This window comes from Phascolarctos cinereus, unplaced genomic scaffold, assembly GCF_003287225.1.
Source record: "Phascolarctos cinereus isolate Bilbo 61053 unplaced genomic scaffold, phaCin_HiC Scaffold_726;HRSCAF=1367, whole genome shotgun sequence".
Classification (NCBI taxonomy): Eukaryota; Metazoa; Chordata; class Mammalia; order Diprotodontia; family Phascolarctidae; genus Phascolarctos; species Phascolarctos cinereus.
Genome location: NW_027556098.1, coordinates 214069525 through 214087977, shown reverse-complemented (window position 1 = coordinate 214087977; position 18453 = coordinate 214069525). Strand labels below are relative to the sequence as shown.

Sequence of the window (18453 nt, the reverse complement as noted above, 5' to 3'; positions counted from 1 at the left end):
CCCCACCTTGAGCACACACACCCTTTTCCTTGGCAGAGGTGAGAGGTCCACAAGTGTTGCCCTTTGAATCTATTTTTTATGTATTGGTCAGTCAATAAGCAGTTATTATGCACCTATTTTGTGCCAGACACTGTGCTAAATACAAAGAAGCTGTATACAGGATAAATTAGAAGTAATCAACAGAGGGGAGGCACTAGGGATCAGGAAAGGTTTCCTGTAGAAGGTGGGATCAATTATGGTGGTTTTTTTCTCCTCGTCTTTTTATGTTTTTGTACTAAAAAATACTATTTGTTAAATGAGATATCTCTTTGGAAGGAGGGGGTGGAAGGATGATGGCGGAAACTATGGTGATGTAAAAAAAAGTAAAAACTTATTTTAAAAAATGAAAGACTTGCAATAGCTAATTTCCAAAGTTTCTTTTATCTCTAAATCTGATGTTCCTAGTCTGACATTCTTCTTTCTTAAAAAATAGTTTAAAATGAACATTAAATTATTATAAATGGAACACCTTCATGATGAACCAATACAAAATTACACTGGAGAAAGAAAAGAAAAAAGATTTTAACGGCTGCCTCCATCCTGAACCAAAAAAGCCTCAAGTATCTGTATTCTTCCCCTAACTGATCCTGTTACTACTTCGCAGAATCCACCACTGAAATGGATCTCACTGGAATCCCCTCACTTGTTTAATCTTCAAAGCTGAAGATGCTTAAGCCTTGAAACCTATCAGAAGCAATGAAGATGAAATTGGCTTTGTTCTTGAACTTCCTGTAAAAAATGCTCAACAGGAAAAATTAATGTTCACAGAAAACCACAGTCATCCTGTTTCTTTAACACAAACTTTTCACAGCTGCCTGTAGTTTCTATATTATGATACTGGCCAAAAAAAATCCCCACTCATTGAGTTGCCATTTATAATATTTTAACTCCTTGATGGCAGAAAGGATCATTTCCATAGAGATTTAAAAACAAAACCAAACCAAGAGGGACTATTGAGGGACTGGTCTTAGGAGCTCCCAACTATTTATGCAGTGAAGCAGTACAAGAACCCAAGGAGAACAATGGTAGGTTTAAGGAGCCAACCAGATTGGTTTTACTGAACCATTAAAAAAACCCAAAAACTTTTTAAATCTTTGGTACAAGAGAAAGCTTCCCAGTTCTTAGTCTTACCGCCTCTCCTCCGTGACTCCTCCTAGTCTATCTGGTATATATCTTGTTTGTACATAGTTGTTCGGATATTCTCTCCGCCATTAGACTATGAGCTCCTTGGTAACACGGACTGTCTTTTGCCTTTCTTTGTCACCTAGAGTTTAGCACAATGTCTGGCGCATAGTAGGGTTCAGTCATGTCCAACTCTTCATGACTTACTATTCATGGGGTTTTCTTGGCAAAGATACTGGAGTAGTTTGCAATTTCCTTCTCCAGGGGTTTAAAGCAAACAGAGGTTAAGTGACTTGCTCAGGGTCACATAGCTACTAAATGTCTGTGATCACATTTGAACTCAGGTCTTCCTGATTCCAGGCCCAATGCTCTAACCTCGTAGGCAGACAGAGGTTAAGGGATTTGCGCAGGGTCACACACCTAGGAAGTGTCTTAGGTTGGATTTGAACTCAGGTCTTCCTGACTCTAGGCCCTATGCTTTATCCATTGAGCCACCAGCTGCCTTAACAGTAGGCACTTAAATGTTAGTTGACTTACTGAGTTGGGAACAGGAGAGGTATGTTTGGAAATTAATGTGATATAAAAACAGAAAGATATCAATTAAAAAAAATTCTTTTAAAGTCAACAAAAGGGGAGATAAAAGAGTAAGGACACCACTTTACTTTGTCAGCAGAGAACCAGATGAACCCGGTGGCTCATTTATCAAGGGTAGCTTTCAATTCCACGTAAGAGCTGTACAGTCTACTGGACAGAGGTAGCATGGTTCAATGAAACAAGTGATAAATTTGGAGAAGAGTTGGGTTTGAATCCTAGGACTCTGCCACTTATAATCTCTGTGGCCTTGGGTGTGTAATTTAACTTCACTGGAACTCATTTTCCTCATGTATAAAATGAATGAGTTGCTGTAGATGGCTTCTGAGGTCCCTTCCAACCTAAATCTATGAGCCTAAGAATAGTGGAGTCAGGAAGACCTGAGGTCCAATCCTGCCTCAGACACTTACGAAGCAAGTCTTTAATCTCTCGGAACCTCAGTTTCCTTATCTGGAAAATGGAGACAATGATGACACCAACTTTGCAGCATTGTTCAGAGGTTCAAATGGGATAATATGTAAAGTATTTTGTAGAGCTTAACACACTATGTTAAATTTCAGCTATTATTATTATGAAATTATGCAGTAAACATGCAGCCTGACTCCTTTCACAAAAAATCACTCAGTTTTTTTTCCCATCTTTCCCCCACTTTCCCACTTCTAAACCATTTAAAACAAAGAGTTTAATTGCAAGATTGTCCCCTCTCCTCCTCCCCTCTGACCCCCATGGCACTGTAGTACTTTTAATCTACTACATTTAGTGAGCTTCCTGGGTTATTTTGGAAAGAGATTTCATCAAAATAAAGTAAACAGTGGGGGGGGGGAGAGAACAAGCCATTTTTCAAATAACTCACTGTGAAGGCTCCAAAATGTTACTAAATTTAGCTTCCAAAAGCATGAAGCTAGAAAAGAAATAAAATTCATGCTGGTTTTTTGGTGCTGCTATCACCAACTTCCTTTGTCCTCCCATACGTATTTCACTTAGCAAGAGCAAAGCTATAGGCTCTGGAGAAAATGAAGGCCATTTATTAAGGCATAAAATTGAGTAATAGCTGAGGGACACACCCATCTTTAAATTCTTGACTTTGGGAGGATTATTATGGGGAAAATGATTCTATTTTGAGAGGCAGTGAATGCAGCCGATAGAGAGCTGATATAGGAAGGGGGGAAGAGCTGGTTCACATCCCACCTCCAGTGGCTATGTGACCTTGGACAAGTCACTTTACCTCTCAAGTGCCTAGGTCTATAAGTAGTGCAACAGTAGCAAACATATACTGGTAGAGGGTATTTCTTCACCTGGAGTCCCTTATACTAGTGAAATTATAGATCTGAACACATACACAAAAAGCCCATTTTAAGTAACTAATTGAACTGTCTCTTGAATAATTATTTCCATCAATCAGTCAGTCAACAAGCATTTAATAAGTGATTACTTTGTTTTAGACATTGTTTTAAGTGTTGGGGATGCTAAGAAAGGCAGAAACAATGAAGGCCCTGCCTTCAAGGTGCTCTTATTCTAAGCTGAAGAGATAAGAGGCAAATAACTATGCATACAAGATCTATACAGAGTAGAAGGAAAAGTCATTTCAGAGGGAAGGCAATGGTGAAGGGGAGGAAGGGAGGGGACACAGGAAAATGCCTCCCACAGAAGGCAGGATTTAAGCTAAGTCTTTGAAGCAAGCTAGGGAAACTAGTAGATGGGTGGAGCTGAGAAGGGAGGGCACTTAATACTCTCCCTTGAAGGGATTTAAGAAGTTACTGTAAATCTTTTCTTAAAGATTTACCCTCAGGGGGGGTAGGTGGCTCAGTGGATAGAGCACCAGCCCTGGATTCAGGAGGACCTGAGTTCAAATCCGACCTCAGACACATCACACTTACTAGCTGTGTGACCCTGGGCAAGTCACTGAACCCCATAGCCTAACCAAAAAAAAAAAAAAGATTTGCCTGAGATGTATCATTTTTTTTTCCTTTTCATGGGCTGGATTGTAAAACAATAAGGGTAATATCACCAAATTTATTCCTGAAAGGGTGAAAAGACTTTCAAAAGAATGACAACATTTTTCTATTCACCATCATCCTCTCTTTCAAGATGCACACAGACACACAGACACACACACAGAGTTATTTCTTCCACATTGCAACTTTCCCCATCATGGTTTCAATATATCTTGGGTAGGCATAAGAAATTAAATAGTAATATTTTGAGAGTTTTGTGGAAGCTGCAGACAACATGTGAAGACCAGCAGATGACACAGAGCCTATGACCAAATACTTAACCCAAATTTTACAATAAGGTACTGTAAACACCCTATAAAAGAAAAAAAAACATTCAGACTTCTTTGGTAAGAAGGGAGGGCCAAAAAAAATTTAGGTGGATTTTCCAGATTACTGGGGCGTTGTGTCCCTCACCTCCAAGATATGGAGGGGATAAATGAATATATGTATTAAGTATGTGTATATATACATATGTATATGTGTGTATCTATTTATCTAGCTTAAGCTAACATTTATATTAGCACCTACTATGGGTCAAGCATTGTGGTAAGTGCTTTACAATTATTATCTCATTTGATCCTCACAACAACCCAGAGAGGTAGGTACTGTTATTATCCTCATTTTTCAGGTGAGAAAACTGAGGCAAACAGAAGTTAAGTGACTTGCCCAGGGTCTCACAGCTAGAAAGTGTTTGAAACAGGACTTGAACTTAGGTCTTCCTGACTCCAGATTTGGCATCCTATCCACTGCGCCACCTAGCTGCCAATCCACGATATTATTCCTGAACCATGGATATTATGCCTCTCTCCAATTCAAGAGGCATTTTCCCACAGCTTACCATTATCAAATCTAAGCTCCTCTCTCTAGTTTTCAGAATATTTTGTTTCCTTTAAGGACCTTCTCTTTAGGGAAGGATGCCCTTGGTTGTCACTGCTCTCTTTCTCCTTAAGTTATCTGGTACTTACTTGTTTACTTGTGGTAGACTTCAATAGAATGTAAGTTCCTGGAGGGCAGGGTTTGTCCTTGATGGGATAGAGCCAGAGAGCTCAGTTTAAAGTCCTGTCTCTGACACAAACTAGCTGCATAAGCTAGGGCAGGCCACTGAACTTAGTGATCTAGCTCAGGGCAGTGAAGCAAGTCACTTAATCTCTGTTTGCCTCAGTTTACTTACACACACACACACACACAAATAAAAAATGGGTATAATAATGGGACCTCTCTCCATGGGTTGTTGTAAAGATCAAGTAAGATAATATTTGTAAAGTGCTTAGTACAGAGCCTGGCACATAGTAAGTGCTATATAAATGTTAGCTATTATTATTATTAATGGTTAATGGGGGAAGCTAGGTGATGTGCCTGGAATCAGAAAGAGCTGAGTTCAAATCCTGCCTGAGAGACTTCCTACCTATGTGACCCTGAACAAGTCCCTTAACCTCTCACAATCTTAGCTTCCTTATCATTTAAATAATAGCACTTATCTCCCAGCATTGTTGTGAAGATCTAATGAGCTATAACAGGTAAAGCCCTTTGGAAAGTTGACAGCGTTATATAACTGTTAGCTGTGATTATGGGAAGTATTCATTCAGCCTAATGTGCAGTTTCTCAGAACCTCATTTTTAATTAAATCTTGCATCCCTCTAGTGCCTTGAATGAAATGTTCTGCGCTAAGGAGTGCTAAGCTAAAGACTGAATCTTCCTAGGCAAAGTTCTTAGCAGCATGGTACTGTGAAAAGTGTTGGATTTGGAATCTAAATACCTGGGTTTGGATCCTGCCTCTACCACACACTATCACTATGACAAGTCACTTAACATCCCACCTCAGTTTGCTCATCTGCCAAATGAGGGGGTTAGGTAAGATTCCAAGGTCCTTTCCAGATTTAACAAACCCAAGGGGATTGTAGATGTAGGTGTTAAAACCCAAGGGGATTGTTAGAAGAACCAGTGGATAACAATTCAATGGAACAACATTCAAAACAGAGCTAGAAATCAAACTGGTAACATCTTTTGGAGGGGGACTGATGAAATGAAAATTGCTTACAGTTTAAATATATATGAAGCACTCATCAAAAGTATATGAAATATTAATGAAATATTAGCTAGTCTTTAAGAAAGTACTGTAATTTTTAAGAGTCTTAAGCAGAGGCCATTCTACCCTTTTTATCCATGCTGATGCTCTTACTATTTCCTGTGAAAATCCTGGTTAGGGATCCTGGCACTAGATGGAGCTTCAGAGTAAGGAGGAAGGGAACTTAAGGCTTGGAGGCCAGTTCTACTTGGGGCTTGTTATCACTGAGGCCATCATTGCAATATTATTTTAGTCACAGTAGTCCAGAGAATAATGTTCACTACCATGGGTTGCTTTTAGCATAGCAGCCCATTCAGAGTGCTGCCTCTCAAAGAACTGAAGAAGGTGACAAATGGTTAATTGGATAACCACATTTCAGAGGACACAACACTCTGGAAGCTCATAGCCCAAGTCAATAGACAGTTTAGCATTTGTTATATTTTTTGAATAGCATGTTCTCTACTCTTAATTTTTTAAGGTAGATGATGATGATAACAATACTATTCCTCTCCAGGCTTGCCTCCAGGTTCCCTCTACTGTGCCCCGCTCTTCATCCTGAAGTCTCACTTCAGCCCTGGAATTTGCTCATTCGAAGTACCCTCTGCCTCTGTGGCCTCTCCCTCTGACTGGATGGCTCTTTCCAAAAACCTCCATTAAAGAAGGCACCCAGGCCAGCCATATCTCATTCCTCTTTAGGCTACACTTTGTACTTCCTCTACCATATGCTTCCTCCACTGCCTTCACCCTCTACCTTCCTCCCACATATGTGTTGTCTTCTTCTGGTAGAATGTAAGCTCCTTGGATTATCTTTCTTTCCATTTGTATTTGTATTACTATAAATGCTCACTGACTGACTGAGTTGCCATTTTATGTTTTTCTAAGGAAAAAAAAGCTTCCTAAGTTCAAGTTCTTTTTGTGTATAGCTCCTAAGAATTAAAAAAAAAATTTTTTTTTGGTGAATCAGTAGAGGAAGAAAAAAGTAAGCATTTTGGAGTATACAGTTTAAGAATTTCATAGAACTTTATTTTATGTACATGTTAACTGGATTCCTAAAGGATCTGTGATTTTGTTAGTGTAGGAAACTTCTGTTAGAAGCTTCTCATGTGAAATGCAAATTAAAATAACTCTGATGTACTATCTCATACCCATTAGATGGGCTAAGATGACAGAAAAGGAAAATGACAAATACTGAAAGAAATGTGGGGAAATAGATACACTAATGCATTGTTGGTGGAGTTGTGAATTGGTCTAATCTGGAGAAAAATTTGGAACTATGCCCAAAAGAGTGTAAAACAGGACATACCCTCTGACCTAGCAATACTACTACTAGGTCTATTCCCCAAAAAGATCAAAGAAAGAGGAAAAGGACTCATATACAAAAATATTCATAGCAATTCTTTTTGTGATGGCATAGAATTGAAAACTGAAGGGATGCCCTTCACTGGGGAATGGCTGAACAAGTTATGCTATAAGAAAGTGATGGAATACTATTATGCTGTAAGATAACGATAAAGGGGATGGTTTCAGAAAGACCTGGGAAGACTTATATGAACTGATGCAAAGTGAAATGAGCAGAACCAGGAGAACAATGCACATAGTAACAGCAATATTGTAGAGGTAATCAGCTGTGAAAGACTTAGTAACTCTAATCAATACAGTGACCTACCATAATTCCAAAGCATTCATGATGAAAAATGCTTAGCCACTTCCAGATTGAGAACTAATGGACTCAGAGAGTACAGAATGGAGCATAGATTTTTTTCTCTTTCGTTATTTTTCCTGCTTTCCCCCCTCTGGAACAGGACTTATGTAAAAATATGTTTTGCATGACTTCATATTTATAACTGGTATTACATTTCTTGCCTTCTCAATGGGTGGAGGAGGAATGGAGGGAGGGAATTTGAAATAGAAAATAAAAATCAAATTTAAAAAAATTTGAAAAATGAAAAAAGGGAACTTTTTGTGGGAACTCCCTCTACCAAGAGTCAGCTTGTCAACCATCTCTGAGATCACGGATAAATCTTGCGGAGCTGCCCAACATACATAGGGGTTAGAATCAATCTAATCCAGCATCACCAGCTGCCTCTTGTACATCTCAAACGGTATGTCCTGTAGATATCTCAAACTCAATATGTTCAAAAAAGCGTTTGTTATCTCCATCTCCCAAATCTATCCTTTCTCCAAAGGTTTTTGTTTCTGTAGAGAGGCACCATCACCCAGGATCCCTACCCTGGAGTCATCCTCAATGCTTCCCCACCTTCCACATCCAATCCATTGCCAATGCCAATTCTGCCTCACAACGTTCCTCATATCTACCTTCTTTTTTCCAGTCACAGGAAGCCTTGTGAAGTTGAAGCCTTTATTACCTCTCACCTTCATCATCCTCCTACTGAGTTCCTCTGCTTTCAGTCTCTTCTCCAGTTTATCCTTTTCATTGCTGCCAAAATGACATTTTGAAGTGTAAGTCTAACCTCGTCACCTCCCTGCCAAAGGACCTTCAGTGGTTCCTCAAATAAAGTGCACCCTCCTCACAATATGGCTTCAGCCTGCCTTTCCAGGCTCATTGCTCATTACTCCCCTTCTTACATTCTATGTTCCAACAAAACTGAACTACTTGCTGTTCTCTGAGCTCAGCATTTCAAAAACCATTTCTGTGCCTATCCCTCATCCTTGGAATGTACTCCCTCTCCCTCTTCATCACTGACTCTTAGAATTTCTAGCTTCCTTCAAGGATCAGATCATATACCACCTCCTGATGGAATCCGTTCTTTATTACATTATTCGTTAGTATGCTTTCATTCCTACTCAAAACATCATACACATGTCTACTTGTTTATATGTTGTATCCCTTCAGCAGAATGTAATCTCCTTGAGGACAAGAACTATGCAGTAGTTGTCAGCTTGCTTTCTTTCTCTCCCTCTGTCTCTCTTCCTTCCTTCCTTCTTTCTTTCCCTAGCATAGTTCCTTGAATGTAATAGTTACTTAATAAATGCTTGCTACATTGGACTGGAAATACATTCTAAAAGCTGGCATTTCAAGTGTTTAGTAAATGTTTGTTAATAATCTGAGAATGATTTCCAAAATACTAAAGTTAGAAAGAAAATTTTATGCTGGATAGATATTTTATGAAATCTCAAATATAATATCCTCCTCTCCCAAAAACCTTTTATGAAAATGATTTTAAAATAAAATTAATTTTAAAATAAAATAAAGATCCTTTCTGGGGCAGCTAGGTGACACAGTGGACAGAGCACCGGCCCTGAAGTCAGGAAGACCCGAGTTCAAATCCGGCCTCAGACCAAACACTTGACACTTACTAGCTGTGTGACCCCGGGCAAGTCACTTAACCCCAATTGCCTAAAAAAAAAAAAATAAAGATCCTTTGCCTTGTAACTAAAAGAAACACTAGTATTATAGTTGCATAGCAACACACATCACACTAATGTTTGTTCATTTGTTTGAGGCTTAAAATTCCTTTCTTTACTGGAAGTATAACATGGGTCCTTGCTAAACCTATTGCTCAGTAATAAACATTTGGCCACACTATACCGTATATAGACAAACATGAGAACAGAAAGAAATATCAATATCATAATATAGATGTATTGTAAAAAGGTTAAGACTTCTCTAATGAAAAGGAAAAGAAATGCTAGTAAGGTTTTTTTTTCTCATTGACAGTTCAGAGTTGCAGTTCCTAATCCCTTAATGTCACCCCTGGTGATGGTTAGTGAATACTACCATGCTGTGAAATCTACATGGAACCATGGCAAGAAAAGATCTTTTCCTCACAAACCAAGCCTTTCCATTTTGACATAGCAGATGCCCCACTAAAAGCCATTTTGTCCTCCCCAGGCTCTTGTAAAGGAAATAAGTTTAGCAAAATGCAGTTTCTCTTACCGTCAAATGACACTGTGGAACATGTACCATCAGGGGCACAGGCAGAGAGGGCATAGGAGACCTAAGTACAAGAATCATCCCTGAAAACTGAATCATCTTCTAGGACCAACATGGTGCAGTCAAACCGGCCATTTTAGACTAGTTCTGGACTTCTGGTCGAGTGTTACACACTGACTCAGAGACAGACATCCTTCTGTGGTTATATGCTTCCTGTCTGATTAATTTGCTGTTTGTTCCTTCCTCCTTTACTACAAGCTACTGTGCTGAAAATGTCACTGAATTGGTTTGTCTTAAGAAAAAAGAAAAAAACAAGTAAAAATATTTCTCCTCCCTACAGCCTTTACATCCCCCTGGTACAATGACCCAAATGAACCTCTGTGCTGTGAATGGCCTCAACTTCTTCAGTAAGTATTGAGAAATAACCATCACAGCTCTTGAGATTCCTTTCAGGGAAGTCTGTTTGAAAATGTTTCTCTCAGTGTGACTATTCACTTTAGTAACTAAACAGTTGCTAAGGAATAAAATATTCAATTTCATGAATAATTAAAGTGTCCCTTGGTCTTATGAGGGGATGCAAAACCCAAACAAACAAACAAAAAAACCCCCAACTTACACCTAAACATGCTAGGCTTAGAGAGCTACATTTAGGAATGACCAATTTAGAGCTAGGAAGAAATTTAGACATCATCTAGTACAATCTACTCATTTAACACATAAGGAAACTTAAAGGTCAGAGGACACAGAGGCAGTAACTTACAGAGGCAGAATTCAAACCCAGCTCCCCTGACTCCAAATTCAGAGATTTTTTTCAATGCATTCCGGTGTCTTCCAAGGGAGTAGGGGGTAAGGAAGGTAGGCGATTAAAAACAAACAAACAAACAAAAACCTTAGGTAGGCAATGAGTAGAGGGGAAGGCAAGGTATTTTGAATTGTAAATTTTGTGCCAAAATATGTCCATTTGCATGTATGCATGTGATTTCAGGTATAATCAGATACAAAGATAGTCAGCTGCAAAGCCACAGTAAGAAAGCAAAGTAAATTTTGTTTTCATTGTCAATCTAAAAGACTTTATTTGGTCCTGCTATAGGGCTAGTGTCTAAACCAACAATCCAAGTACTTAGAGGTGTTTGAGAAAAAGTGCAGAAATGAAGAGAATGAATGGTGAAGAGCTATGTCTCTTTCTCTCACTATTTAGGGACTAGAAAGTAGAATCAGAGTAGAAAATAAAAACACAATTTAGGAGCAAGGGTAAAACAATCTTAACATGCTGGTGTAATTTTCCTCTTACTCATCTGTGGGATTTATAGTTCAAATTTACTACAAATGTCCTTTGGCTTTGTGAAAACAAAATCACTCATGAGGAAGAAGGTCTAGTTCCCTAATGGAGTAAAACCCAGAAGCAGATAAGCTAGGGTAAATTGCCCTAATACCACTGTTAAATAGTCAACAAACATCACTTAACTCCTCTGGAATCCTGGCATCCTCATTTATAAAGTGAAAGAGGCTGGGGCAACTAGGTAGTGAAGTGGATAGAGCAGTGGCCCTGGAGTCAGGAAGACCTGAGTTCAACTAGCTGTGTGACCCTGGACAAGCCACTTAACCCTGATTGCCTCCAAAAAATAAATGTAAGAGGCTGGACTAGGTGATCTCTAAGTTCTAGTTCTAAATCCATGAGCCTATGATCTGGGTAATACAATTAAAATTTCTCTTTAAGTTTACTGCTTTATTCTGAAGTTCTAAATGGATGGTGTTGCCAAATTCCCTTTGATATGTCACATATATCTTAACTCCATCTTCCTCTACCTCCATACTACCCTCCTTCCCTCAGAATTCAAATATATCACAAATTCTTAAACTAGTATCCATGAACTTAAATACCTGGAATATACAAAAAGGTAGATCTCCTACTAACATTTATTTTTAACTGTTCCCATTAATTAAGAGAAATCCAAACAAAAGATCAGAAACATGGAAAGGCTAGGGCAGGTGGGAAATAGGAGAACAGTTGGACTGGAATTTGGGCTCCATTTGAAGCTTTATTAAAATCTTGTAATACCATCAGCAAGAGGCGTCCTGGCATAGTGGATGAGGAGTTGGCTTCAGAGTCAAGACCCGGATTCTGCCTCGGATATATACTAGCATGGCGACATGACTGTGGGTAAATCACTTAACTTCTCAGTGGCTCAGGCAACTCTCAAGTATTACAAATTATGGAGAAGATGCCAGTCATTATTGGTTGAGAATAGTTCCTTAATGAGAGCTCTTTACACTAATGAAATCATAGATTTAGTTTTAAAAAATGTTGACAGCATCCATTAACATCTATCAAGTGTCTGTCATGCATAAAGTACCATTCCTGGTGCTACAGGGAGTGACATAAGAACTGGAATTTGAGAATACCTCGAAGGACTAAATTACATGAATTGTGGCAGCAGCATATTTGCACATAATGGAGATAGTTGGATGAAAAATGTTATTTCAAATTAAAATGATAATATCTGCTTGTAGTTATTTGTATTTAAAGTGCATTTGCCAGATAGATGAAATCATAGTATTATTATACAAAATATTTTTAATATAATAAAACAAATTCTGGCATCATTTGAGGTAATTGATACACCTTGTCCTTTTAGTATTAAGAACATACAGTATATCCCATAAACTTTACCATAATATAAAGCTCTTAATAAGCACTTGCAATCATGAAAAATGTAAACTTGCCAAAGGGAATGAAAGATGTCTGGTAAAGAGCTTTATAGTTTTCCAGAGGGAAGATGCCATAGAGCAGAAATCTTGGTCCACCAGTGAGGCTAAGCAATGCCAGAGAATACCACTAGGTGCCACTAAGAGGCAAAAAGGAAAAGAAAAATTAAAAGAGGAGACAGAGAGGAAGGAAGGAAAAATATAAAAGGAGGAAGAGAGGTTATGGGGGAAATATGCACAGGCCAGATACCCACCTCTCAGAGATCCTGCAATTCAGATTTAGCCCCAAATCAGTAGGAAGACAAAGGTGCTAATATAATCCACCTTTTTAAAAAATAGCCTAAAATCTCACTCCCTTTCATGAAATTTTCCCTCAACTTGACCTCTGCACATCTCTTGTAGCCATCCACCACCATATTTCAGCCTTCTAATTAGTGTTCCTACTTCCTACATTCACTTTTCCAAATCATTTTTCACACAGATGCCAAAATAATCTTCCTAAGGGCACAGGTCTACCCTGGCTAAAATCTCTTTATGGCCTCTAGGATAAAATTACAAATTCCTTAGCCTGGCATTTAAGGCTTTCCAACTTCTGGTTCCAACTATCTTTCCAGTCTCATTTCATTTTATTTTCTTTTAGATCCTCTATATTCAAGCCAAATTGAACTTCTGGTCATTACTGAGGCTTAAAATTTCATCTTCTATCTCTGTGCATTTTTACAGGCCAGAAGCTATACCTAAAATATACTTTCTCTGCATCTCCTGCCTTTTGATATCCTTATATTCCTTCAAGGCTCACAGCTCAAACCCCACTTCCTCCATGAATCCTTCCTTGATCCCCTAAGTTACTGTTTTCTCCCTTCACAAGTTTTCCTAGGACCCCCCCCCTTTTTCTGATCACTTCCTTGTTCATTTCATTACAGGGTTATTATGCTTAACTAGCTAGATGGTTCAGTGGATAGGTCACTCAAAACCTGGAGAGGGGAAGACTTACATTCAAAGCTAGCCTCAAGATAATTCTTAGTCATATGACCCTGGGCAAGTCACTGAACCTCTCTGCCTCAGTTTCCACATTTGTAAAATGGAGAAATAAGAGCAACTACTTCCCAGGGTTGTGAAGATCAAATGAGATCATATTTGTAAAGTGCCTGTACACTCTCCTGCTACCAAATAGAATGTAAGGTCCTTGAGGGCAGGGGATCTTTCATTTTTGTAACCAATGCCTATCACATCACTTTACATAGAGCAAGTATATGATAAATGCTTGCTGAAATGAATTAGAGGTCATCAAGAGAGTAATTGCAGTGAGAGTTGTGAGGGTGAGAGTCAGAGTGCAAGGAGTTAAGGCATGAGGGGCTGGGACTAGTGAGTGTAAACTACTCTTCTGAAAAGTTCAGCAATGAAAGGAAAGTGGGAGCAGGGACAGTATCAGGAATAGAGGAAGCTTTCCTCCCCCATATGATAAGGGAGATGCGAACACATTACAGTCTGGAGGCAGAGGGGAAAGGACTAGCGGGGAAGTAGAGAATGAATTATGAAGAGATGCCTATCTCTTGGTATGAATGATGGATGTTCTGAGGTGGTGGGATCAGCAAGTTGTCAGGGTTGGCCTTAGAATGGAAAAGGTGACAGGGGAAGAAGAAATGTTGAGGTGTGGAGGAGGGTAGTTGAGAAGGTTTACAATGATGGCCTGGGATCATCTCTATCAAATAAGAAATAAAGTGAACTTTTGAATATGTGGAAGAGGGAGATCTGATTAAAGGAGGAAACAATTAACATTTACACAGCCCTTTACACTCTGCAAACCCTTTACATATGCTGTATTATTTGATCCTCACAACAACCCTGAAGGGAAGGTGTTATTATTATTACCTTGTTTTACAGATGAGGAAATGGAGGCAGAAATAAATTAATGAATTAAATTAAAGATAAATGACTTGCCCAGGATCACACAGCTAGTCTGAGGTAGGATTCAAACTTAGGTCTTTCTGATTCTAAGGCCAGCCTTCTATCCACTGTGCCACCTAGCAGCTTCTAGAAAAGGTTGACAACAGATGTTTTGTGGCATTCTATAGAATCAAAAGGAGATAAATAAAAGGAATTCTGAGTAGCAGTAAGAGACCAGCAGGAATATATACTGGATCATATAAGCATAAACTTGTAACTTTCTCCAGTAACAGCTTGTTGGGAGGGAAGGGGAGAATATGAATGGTAGAGGTTTTCTAGGGTTGGAGATTTGCCATTCTCATATGTCTGGAGATCAAGGGTGCTTTCAACAGCATTTTTGAAATGGTCCAGGCCATGTAGAGAGACAAGTAAAGTCAGAAGGAAACTGATAGATTGGCCAAATAATGGAGGTTTGGGAGTCATTTCTGGGCAAATAATTTAATTTCCCTGGGCCTCAGTTTCCTTATTTGTAAAACAAGGGGGTTGGACTAGTGGGCCTCTGAGGTCCCCTCCAGGCCCAACACTTGGTGCAGAACCTGGCACTTAGTATGTATTTAATAAATTGATTGATATATCTATGTTTCTGTGAAGGGTCAGATTAGTAAGAAGGCCCTCTCTCTCGATAGATGTTGAAGGATGGGAGTTTATTGTCAGTGAGGGACATTTCAAGTTTTAGAACCAAGAGGTAAAAGCTAGTGTAGAAATCTTCTGTACCAATGTGGACTGGGAACCTTATGTTGGTACGGCAACAAAGGAATTAATATAATTGCACTGTAGGGAGCCAGTAGAATTAGTATAATTGCATTGTAGATAGGCTAATGTGTATCCAGAAAAGTTGCAATCTGGAAAATGTAGACCTGAGCTTTTTTATAGAAAGGCACTGATGAAGGTGGGAGAAAGAGTGGGAAGTACAAGGAATGTACCAAAACATCCTTAAGCTTTAAATGAACAGACAAACAAAAAACCCCAAAAAACCCATGGGTTCAGAAACAGAGGAAGGGAGACAATAAACTATGAAAAGCAAGTTCAGTTTAAGGAAGATAATCCTAAAATCAGATGGCCAAAAAAAAAGGGGGAATAAACTCTTTCTGCTCCTCCCCACTCCTTCCTTCTTCCCTTCTACGTGTCGTGGCCTCTCATTCACACTCCTGATTTATCCATTCTTGGCTTCCAGCAGCCTACTTAGAATCAAGGTTGTGTCCTTTGCCATTAGTTAGGCTAGCAATAAATGCCACTCCAAACATTCTCTTGTGTCATCTTGGTCATTCATACCCAAAAGGCAGCTTTGGGGAGGTGAAGGCAGCAAACAGGCCTGGAGTCAGGAAGACCTGAGTTCAAGTCTCGCATAAGATACTTCCTAACCAGTGTGACCTTGAGCAACTCATTTTACTTCTGTCTGCTTCAGTTTCCTGCACTGTAAAATGAGGATCATAATAGCACTTACTTTCCAGGATTGCTGTGAGGTTAAGTGAGACATTATCTACAAAGCATTTAGCATTACGTACCTGGCATGTAGTGGATGCTTGCAAATTCTTGTTCTCTTCTTCCCAAATCCTTCCTTGCCTTCATGCCAAGAGCTCTTTAAGGTAATGCAAATGTGATTACCGAAGAACTCAACAGTTGCTAAAAGAACTAACTAAGGTGACATCACTTTGTGTGAGATAGGTCAATGTTAGATTATCAAGAGATTAAAGGGACCAAACAATTGTTTTAGTCCAGGGGATATTACGGCTGTGTCTTTAATTTCACTTCCCTACTTGATTTTGGCCCTGTTTTTTTATGGACAGCTAGGTGGCAGAGTGGATAGAATATTGGGCTTGGAATCAGGAAGACTCACCTTCATGAGTTCAAATCCTGCCTCAGACACTTACTAGCTGTGTGATGCTGGACATGTCATTTAACCCCATTTGCCTCAGTTCCTAATCTGTAAAATGAGCTGGAGAAGGAAATGGCAAAAAACTCCAGTATCTTTACCAAGAAAACCTCAAGTGGGGTCAGGAAGAGTCAGACACGACCAAAAATGACCAAACAACAGGAAAATTGGAATGGCAGGGTGAAAGGACATATGGAAAGATAAAAGAAATCAAAAGATCAAAGGTGACAGGATTTGAACACTGAGACAAATCTGAAAATTTCAGTTTAGGATTGTAAAAATTGATCTTATATTCATATTTCTCTCCCAACTATCCACACCAATCAATATGAACCCAATTATGCAACAAGATAGAAAACATCTAGAGCCCAGAAGTGCCCTGTATATTTACAAGTTACATATAAATTGCAGCAACACGTCTTCTACTACTATACTATAGTGGCAAGGGCAGCTGAACTGGTAGGGGCAAGAGGGCGGCAGCTATGGGTAACAGAGTTAATGATTGTACCAGCCCCTTCCTCTCTGTCTTTTTTTAAAAGGCAATTGAGGTTAAGTGACTTGCCCAGGGTCGCACAGGTAGTAAGTGTCAAGTGTTTGGTCTGAGGCTAGATTTGAACTCAGGTCCTTTTGACTTCAGGGCCAGTGCGTCACCTAGCTGCCCCTTAGCCCCCTCCTCTCTTACCGTGGCCATCTGCAGATAGGAAAGACAAGGGGTTGGGAAGAAGAAGAAGAAGAAGACAAGCATTTATTAAGCATCTATTATATGCCAGGTACATAGTGCTAAATGCTTTATAGATATTATCTCATTTGACCTGCCAACAATCCTGAAAAGTAGGTGCTATTATGATCCTCATTTTACAGTGGCAGACAGAAGTGGAATGAGTTGCCCAACGAGCGGTGCTCTAGGCTGTATAGGAGATACTTCTTTTTGGAGGAAGGGGAGGAATAGAGAGAAAGCACATCAGGTAGAGTTGTGTGGGATTTTTGGGTGGGGAGAATGGAAGAGAGTGTTTTTCCTGGGTAGTTTTTTTTTTCCAGTGTGTTTTTATATTTTCCTGTATTAGATATGACCCTGGGAAGGTCTTTGTGTTACTATGGTACTATGTTTCAAGCCACCCAAAATCTTAGATACAGAAGGGTTTGGTGGGGATGAATCTATGTCACAAGGTCAGCAATTGCTGGACCCATGACAACACCTCTTCTCTCAGGTATGCCTGCATCAGAAGTTGAAAGACCCTGGTGGTCAAACGTCACAAGACTGATACCTCCTTCCCAATTTACAGAAACAAAAAAGAAAGGAATAGTTTGGAAATGATCAGAGAATTATTCTGGGCTCGCTTTTCTCAGGAAAATGGAGTGGTGGAGGGTCACAGTTGAAAACCACAGACTCCTGGAGAAGCATTCTGGGAAACTGAACAAACAATGGTGCAGTAAGAAGAAGCGTTTTGGCCTAGCTCACCCAGCATACCTCCCACCAGACATATTTCTGATTAAGAAAGCCAAGAAAAAGTCACAGTGAGTCATTTTTCCAGTCCAAGGCAGCTTAGGGAGACAGACAGAGAGGTCTGTGGAGATTGGGGATGGGAGCTGGCCAGGATGGGGTGCATTCTAGTTTCCAGGCACTGAAAGGGAGCTAAGACAGAGCATCAGTGCAGGAAGCACCAGGGCAGAAAGAAAACCCAGAGGACCCCTGAACTAGTTCTGGGAGTAAGAATGCGTGCAATCTGGTAGCTCTGTTGCCCATTACCCAGTTCTGGGGCATGGATCCAGGGAAGAGAGGAGCAGTTGTAAGCAAGCAGGTCCCTAGCTGAGTGCTGAGCACAGAAGCAAAGCAGGAACTATTAGCCCAGCACATTAGCCTGCATGAACTACCGGGGCAAGAGACCAAGACTAAAGAGGAGCTAGCAGTTCAGTTTCTCTCAACCTGCAGAATTTGCTAGTGGTTTAACAGTGACTGAGTCCAACAGCAGCTTCTGAAACTCAACTATACACAAACCAACAGACCCAACTTGCAGAATCAAGACCAGAGGGCAGTGAACAGACCTCTCCCCAGATCACATAACTTTGTAAGCACTGAAAATGTTCCGGCCTCCAGATTAAACTGTGAAAGCAGTGGAAGGACACAAAAGGACAGAAGCTCAGGCTAGACATCTACCCCATCCTCCAAGACATGAGCAGAACCCAATACTAACATAAAATCAAAGTCAAGAAGTAAGCTGGA

At 39.7% G+C, this 18453-nt stretch overlaps 1 protein-coding gene across 11 annotated transcripts in view; it reads right to left on the bottom strand.

Annotated features, from left to right (window-relative positions):
- Nucleotides 1-18453, bottom strand: part of WIPF1 (WAS/WASL interacting protein family member 1) — a 158850-nt gene that overhangs the window by 32544 nt on the left and 107853 nt on the right. The window contains exon 1 of one of the 11 annotated variants that reach the window (XM_078146967.1): nucleotides 10467-10551. The exons of 9 other annotated variants lie outside the window; for them this stretch is intronic. The gene's annotated coding sequence lies outside the window, so the exon portion shown is untranslated. Of the gene's footprint in view, nucleotides 1-9709; nucleotides 9889-10466; nucleotides 10552-18453 lie in introns of those variants that run through there. One more of the 11 variants, XM_020991004.2, reaches the window with a different exon arrangement.